Source organism: Teleopsis dalmanni, chromosome 2, assembly GCF_002237135.1.
Source record: "Teleopsis dalmanni isolate 2A chromosome 2, ASM223713v2, whole genome shotgun sequence".
NCBI lineage: Eukaryota > Metazoa > Arthropoda > Insecta > Diptera > Diopsidae > Teleopsis > Teleopsis dalmanni.
The window spans coordinates 164,397,499-164,404,967 of record NC_051847.1 but is presented as its reverse complement, the minus strand read 5'-3'; the positions used below and the strand labels follow the sequence as shown (position 1 = coordinate 164,404,967).

The window sequence follows — 7,469 nt, the reverse complement described above, 5'->3', positions numbered from 1 at the left end:
CGGGTACGGAGATTGGAAGGGAAGTGAAAAGCAAAGATGAAATCAAAGTATAACAATGAATAAGAAAAACACGGAATGAAGAATTTAAAACTTTTGTTGCGCGAAATGAGCAACACAAATCCCATTGCGTTACAAGAATATCAACAATAATTTGTTGCAGGCAAAGGCAATATTGTTGGTGATTATGTTGGCAATGCTGCTGTTGCAGCTGCTCTACAAATGATGTTTGCGTTTGTGTTAGCCTGGAAAAAAGTTTCAACAAATAGCCACTGAAATTGATAGCTTCTGTCGTGGCTCATGCCACTGCAATGGTTTCGATTTCCACGACTGCAATGGTTGTTGCGGTTATCGCCGTCTCAAACATCGTCGTTGCTAGTTGCTTTGTTGCTGGTTGCTAGTTGCTAGTTGCTAGTGCATTAACACAAGTTTTGATTGCAGGCACAAGGCATAAAGATTCATTTTATTGCTTGCACCTGCACCATTTTGGATGCAAAACTTTTCAATGTGGTTTTGACTGTTGATAATTTAATAAAAAGGAGTGAATCATGATTTATTTAAATAGTTTTTGAATTTTCTTCTTTACTACATTTAACACTTTTAGCCTAAAAATCTCTGTAGTTATGGCAATGCTGAGGATATTTTGTGGACTTGAAGAAATTTAAATAAGAGGAAAATTGCGAAAATATGGTTATGAGTAATCAACAGAAAAGTTTACCAACAAATCCTATAAAGTTCTTTTAAAATGTGGAATATTTTTGTTATAATTTTCTAACTTTAATATTTTCTAATACTAACTGAAATGTTCAATTCTAGCCTTGTCTAAAAAGTTTAACTAATAACAATGATTGCATGATGCTTTAATACGCAGCTGTTGAGAAATCAAAAGATGATTTTAATTTAAATACTTAGCCAAAACGGTATAATACCGGATAAAAATCTGTTTTAGTTTCTTTGACAAATTCGCATTTTATCTAGCCTACCTTGAAGATGACAAAACAAAATTAGGATTGACTGAAGTAGTCTTGTTTTTTGAATGGATTGGAGATGATGACTAACTGCATGTATTAGTAAAGTGAGGTGACTTATTTCGCAATTGATTTGAATATAGGACATTTCTTTTTTTCACAGTATTTCATTAAAATGAAAAATATGCTTTAAGGAAGACAAACAATAAATAATAAAATTAAATATTGGAAACTTATCAAAAGGGATCATGTGAATACTGCAAGGCTTACTGCAGTTCTTCTTGCAGTTCTACAAGAGCTAAAAAATGTATGCGTCAACTAATCCCGAGCCTTAGTTTTCAATCGCTTTGACCTACACCATAATTGTCGTAAGGATCTCACAACCTATAATATATATAGCTATCCAAAACCACTTCAAAGAACATCTGGAAAACCAAAAAGCCTCTTAATAGCGATTGCAGTATATCTCTGAGACTCATTAAAGGAGAAATTGGAATATTAAAAAGAGCAGCAGATCGCAATTTAATGTCCAAAATTTTGGTGTAAACGAATGGAATATATGCTTTGTGACACATACCCTGATGGTGGGTTCCAAAGAGTGTAGTATAGCATAGATATGCTGAAAATGTTCTGATTAAATAAAATATAGGAGAGTGACATGAAAGTCACCAGAATAGTCAGAAAGAGAAAATTACTCTTACCAAAGAGAAAAATAAGAATAAGGTTAATAGTTTTACTTTTTATATTCCCTCGGAACTGAAGAGAATTTTGTGATAAATGGTTCAATATTAGCTGAAAGTTCTAAAATCACTAAAGATCCGAATTTAAAAAATCTGATCAGAATATTGAAGCCAATTTTACCTTCATTAATATTTTATTGTCTAATGCTCAATTCTTCAATCAGCTATACATGATTGAAAATCTGTCATTTTGCCTGCTAGAATAGTCAATGAATGGCTATTTTACCAGGCTTGCGAATGTTTGATTTTTGATACACCATAATGCACCATTCCACAAAATCATCATGGTACTGACAGAATATATAGATAAGAGAATATTTGGAATATAATTGAAATGAAATATAGAAATGGGAGACTGGTTTCTTAACTTACTTTCCTTAGTTATTTTATATTTTATTTTGAAAAGTTTTAGATGATCGGATTAAAAGGCAGCACACAATTGTTTATGCTCAACATTGCCTAAACTAGAAATTTTAGTCCAGTTCTTCTGCTAATAATCTAAATTTGATTTGTGATGACATTCATCACGGTTATATGGTATATACCATCAGGAATAACAGTGTATTCATCCCAGAAGAACAGATAGTGAATGTGGAATATTTTTTGGGAGCTCTAAAATGGTTTAGTATCCAAATTTGACAAGTTTTATTAAAATATCGAAAGTAAAGCGTTTAGTTTTTGTTGTACGGTAAAGCACCGTCCCACAGAATTAGAATCTTTCATAAACATGTCACCAAAAAAGGAACCATTTTTATCCATCATCCACACATTTGGCTACTTGGATGAATAGGGTCATCAAATGCGATTACGGATTATTTTCCAAGTTAAAATCTGCAATAAAAAAAAATCATTTCCATGTCATGCTAACCATCCGAAAGACAATACCTGACATATTAAAGGCAATTATGGCCGATGAGAATAAAATGATATTTTTTGAAGATTAGCCATTATTGGATCTGAATACACAACTGTGTAAAAGGACACGTGTTATGTTGCGTAAAGTATAAGAGAATCGGTGCTGCTGGCTTTGACTTTAAGGCAGCATTTTAGCACTTTTATTTAAATAAAATATTTATTTAGTGTACTTTCATTATTTTTTTAGTAAAAATGTTTCTTCTGCTCATATTACACTACTTTCTTTCACTTTGTTTGCAAAGGTAGTAAATTTCCATTAAATGCACATTTTTATGCAAGTTTCTGAATTAAATTTTTCTTCTGTTGCGCTCTCAAAACTGAGTCCGAGCAGAAAAGGAATAAGTAGTAGTGGAGTAGTTCAGAAGGAGTGTTGCTTCTACCGGGTGCTTTCGGCCAAGTAACCATGTAGAACTGCAATCTTGTCTAACTACTAAGGTTAAAAGTTTACAATTTGCGGCAAAACAAAACACAAAATTAAAAAGTGGCTAAAATACAAACTTAAAAAATATAGCATTGCTTCTTTAACCGGTGGTAGCAGGATAAAAGGATAAAAGTGGCAAAATAATAAACTCGTACCAATGATAACAAATAACAACGATGACGATGACGACAACGACGACGTCGACGAGGATGCAGGGAGTGCGATGAGCGGTATGCGGGAAGTGGTAAAATGTTTAAATGGAAATTCAAAACTTTCAAGGCGAATTGCATTTTCGACCAATGAAGACTGGAGCAGAAGTGCACAACGGCTCCGGACTACGAAATTCCAACAGCGGGGAAGTAGTAAATTATTGTGTCCAGTGTTGCCAATGAGCTCGTTTTGTAATGAAACTCGTTTGAAATTAGTTTGTGTTACGGTGTTGGAGTGTTGCAGTGTCTTTCATTAATTTACACAGTGAGTTTTTTAATAAATGCAGCAAATATGCAAAATGCATTAATTTCACGAATTTCTAAAAGTGCATTTGGTCCCCTTTGGTTTAGAAAATGTTTAAATATAAAAGGTGACATCTACAATAAAGTGTGTGTGATTGTGCTGATATAAAAGAAATTGGAATAAAGTCATAAAATGAAGAGCAGATTATTTAATTTGTTTTTCAATTATATATGCGATTAAAAAGAATTGAAGCATTTTTCTATTTTAAAATTGGTTAAAGTTTCACTTTTCTTAATAAATATAAATTCTTATACCCTACATACTTTTTCACATAAAAACTAGATTATATCTATTAAGGCATTTAAGTGAAGCAAAAGAGACAATAAAAACCATTATGACGATATTCATTCACCTGCCTTATAGTAACCTGATTTGACGATCAAAGATGATCTTTAAAGACATTGGTTACGAAGCAATGTTTTTGTGAAATACCAAGTATAGTTCGTATTATGGTACACTCTCGACTTTTATTCATAGAGCCGAGAGTGTAGTTCGAATAATTAATAATTAAGACTAATGCTATTTTATTAGTTATTAATTAAGAGATATAGATCACGCTTTATTTACTTATTTAGAAGACAAGATTGTGGCTGGAATACCTGTTAAATCTCATATCACTTAAATAGTGGACAACTGAATTTATATAAATTGATAATAAATTTTATTTTAATATTTCGTATTCTAAAAATTTCCATAAAAAATTTCGATTGCAATTACTTAAGCTAAGATACTATATTGCCATATACTCACTTATATTTCTGTATGAATTCATTTTGTTTTTCTTGACACAGGTAATAGTATTCTATAACAGTTTGATGGCTTGCACTATTTTCTGCTGATTGATTTTATTAGAATTAAGTAATCCTAAAATAAATTAAATTTATTTAATTTAAATTCTTCGTAAATGGTCTCGTATGTACAACAGTATTAATACAACAGCAAAAGTGGGACGTCGTACACTTTATCAACACTTTATCAAGATACAAATATTTATGAAAGTAAAATACAAATTCGAATATAATTTATAATTTATTCTTGTATGACATAGATTTCATTTATCATTTTAATAAAAATAAACTGTTGACAAAATGAAATGTGCTTACTGGAATATTTTTCGACACATATAGAGAAAGGGAACGACGTTGCCCTACTCGGTTTCAGAGCTATGCTTCAATTTAACTATTTATGTACAATTTAACTCATCTATTTTATTGTCTGTACGAGTACCGGTATGAGTTCGAGTACCAGTTCGAGACCAGTTGGTGGAATTTGAGACACCCAGCAACGAGTGGCGTGTACCGTGTAGTAGCGAGTAGCGAGTGGCGAGCACTCACACTTGTCCCTTACAGTTTAGAGTGCAGTCGAAAGACAGTAGAGAATGTGCAACCACAATGCTATGAAAATTTTCGTAACTAATGATTGTTTATGTCAACAATTTGGAAAACTAAATGAACATATTTTGAAGTAATAAATTATGCAAAAGATACACTCGCCCACAAACACACATGCACGTCTACGAGTAAATGTATACTGCCATATCGATGTTGATAGAAACAGCATCTTTGCAGAGATATCTAATGTTTCTGTATGGTTGTAACAGTGTGTGTAACGTGTGCTTGTTTACTTCGGTAAAAGTTTATATGAACAATTTTCTAAGTGCGGGTGTGTGTATGTATGTGTATGTGTGTGTGTGTGTGTTTGTAGATCCATTGATGTCATATTCGAATGTGTATTTATTACTTAGCAAAACTTACTAGTAACAGTCCTCAATTCTCAGTCAGTTTAGTTCAGTTCTTGAGTAGCGATGGCAGGGGTTGACATGAATTGCTAGAACATCCGCAACATGTGCTTGAGGTGAAGCTTGTAAATAAATTATTGATAAACGTCACAACACACATCAACAATCCGAATTAACAAAAAAAAACACACGATGTTTATTGTGTGAAGGCTGTTGATACGTTCGTTTCTTAAGTAGTTTGTCCTAAATTTGTAGCATTAGTGATTAATTAATAGCAACATAATAATTCATTAAACACCTTTATTTAAGTAAGCTTCAGTATAAATTTTGTACTCAAAAGTTGTTATTTGGCCATCATATTGGTTTCTACTGAAGTAAACTAGTGAAGAGGTAAACTAGTAAGATTACAATTTTGAGAAAAATATATTTTTAAATTTTTCATTTCTTAAAATAAAACATTAAAAACTCTAATTCAAATTAAAAACAAAATCTCATAGAACTACAGATTAAAAAAATAACAAAATCTATTAAAAATTGTTACTTTTTGCGCTTTTTATATTGCATTTAGTAGATTAAAAACTTGCCTCATGCAACTCACGATTAAAGTCAACTTAGCGTATTGACACATCAGTGGAGGATCTGTGTAGTTCAGAAGTTTCACTTGGAATATGTCAACCTTCATTGTGTGGAGGAAGTAGTCCTTGTAGTGAAGAACTTTTTATTGAGTAAATGTGTGCTACATATTCACAGCTTCTTACAGCAATTAACAAAAATTAAAAAAATATGTAAGGCATAGATATACTCGCAACTGAAAAAATAAATTCGGGTCCTTAGAGTAATGGAAGTGCTTAAGAAATGAGACAAAAAAAAATGTTGAACATTGAGGACGAAAAATAAAATATTAGTGGAGCTATATTGATTTGTAGATACAGTGATACTATATTGATATAAAGTAATATTGTCACTGTATTGAAATACAGTTACATTGATACTATATTGATATATGGTTGTTTTGATACTTTTATATTGATATACAGTTATATTGATACTACTACAGTGATATAAAGTTATGTTGACACTATATTGATATTAGGTTGTATTGATATTGCAACATTGATACTGTATTGATAAGAAGTTATATTGATACTATATTGATATAAGGTTGTATTGATACTATTACATTGATATACAGTTATATTGATACTACTATATTGATATTAAGTTATGTTGACACTATATTGATATTAGGTTGTATTGATATTGTAACATTGATATGAAGTTATATTGATACTATATTGATACAAGGTTGTATTGATACTGTATTGATAAGAAGTTATATTGATACTATTATATTGATATAAAGTTATATTATTACTATATTGATATGAAGTTATAATAATACTACAATATTGACATAAAGTTGCATTGATAGTACTGTATTATTATAAAGTAATATTGATGTTATGTTCGAATAATGTTTCACTGATACTACTATATTGATATAAAGTTATATTGACATTATACTGATATAAAATTATATGGATACTACTATATTGGTGTAAAGTTGTATTGATACTATTATATTCATGTGAAGACATATTGATACTATATGGACATAAAGTTATATTATTACTATATTGATATGAAGTCGCATTGATACTATATTGACAAAAAATTATATTGATACTGTACTGATATAAAGTTATATTTAAACTGTGTGGATATATATATTGATATAACATTGTATTGCTGCTATATTGATATATAGTATCTGTTATCATGGGGTGTAATATGACATATTAATGTACAGACGTATATCAGGAAGGATAAAACAATTTGTATTGCATTTTAAGTGAATTCTTGTATTCTCAGTGTGCCAATCTATACCAATATAAATACATGTCAGTTATGTTTACACAATTTTTATATAAAAGCATATTAACATAACACACATTCACTCTAATTGTTAAGTAAATCAAGCAGAATTTTCTGAAGTATCTGTGTCTAAATAGTCAAATAAACAATAATATTAAAATAAATAAATTTTCCAAATTGACCTTTGTTTTCCAAGTGATTAACTCACATACAAACTAATGAAAAACTTAAGAGTAAATTGAATTTTGATCCCCAAACACATATAGACATATACGAGTATTAGAAAGAATATTAAAACTAAG

The 7,469-nt window shown here is 30.4% G+C and overlaps 1 long non-coding RNA gene across 1 annotated transcript; it reads right to left on the bottom strand.

Moving 5' to 3' along the window:
* Window positions 1-4,310: 4,310 nt before the first annotated feature.
* On the bottom strand, window positions 4,311-5,720 carry LOC119685586. Its single transcript, XR_005252810.1, has 3 exons — window positions 5,591-5,720; window positions 5,309-5,535; window positions 4,311-4,418 (listed from the first exon to the last, which is right to left on the bottom strand). It is a non-coding gene; the product is annotated as an uncharacterized LOC119685586 (long non-coding RNA).
* Window positions 5,721-7,469: the final 1,749 nt, after the last annotated feature.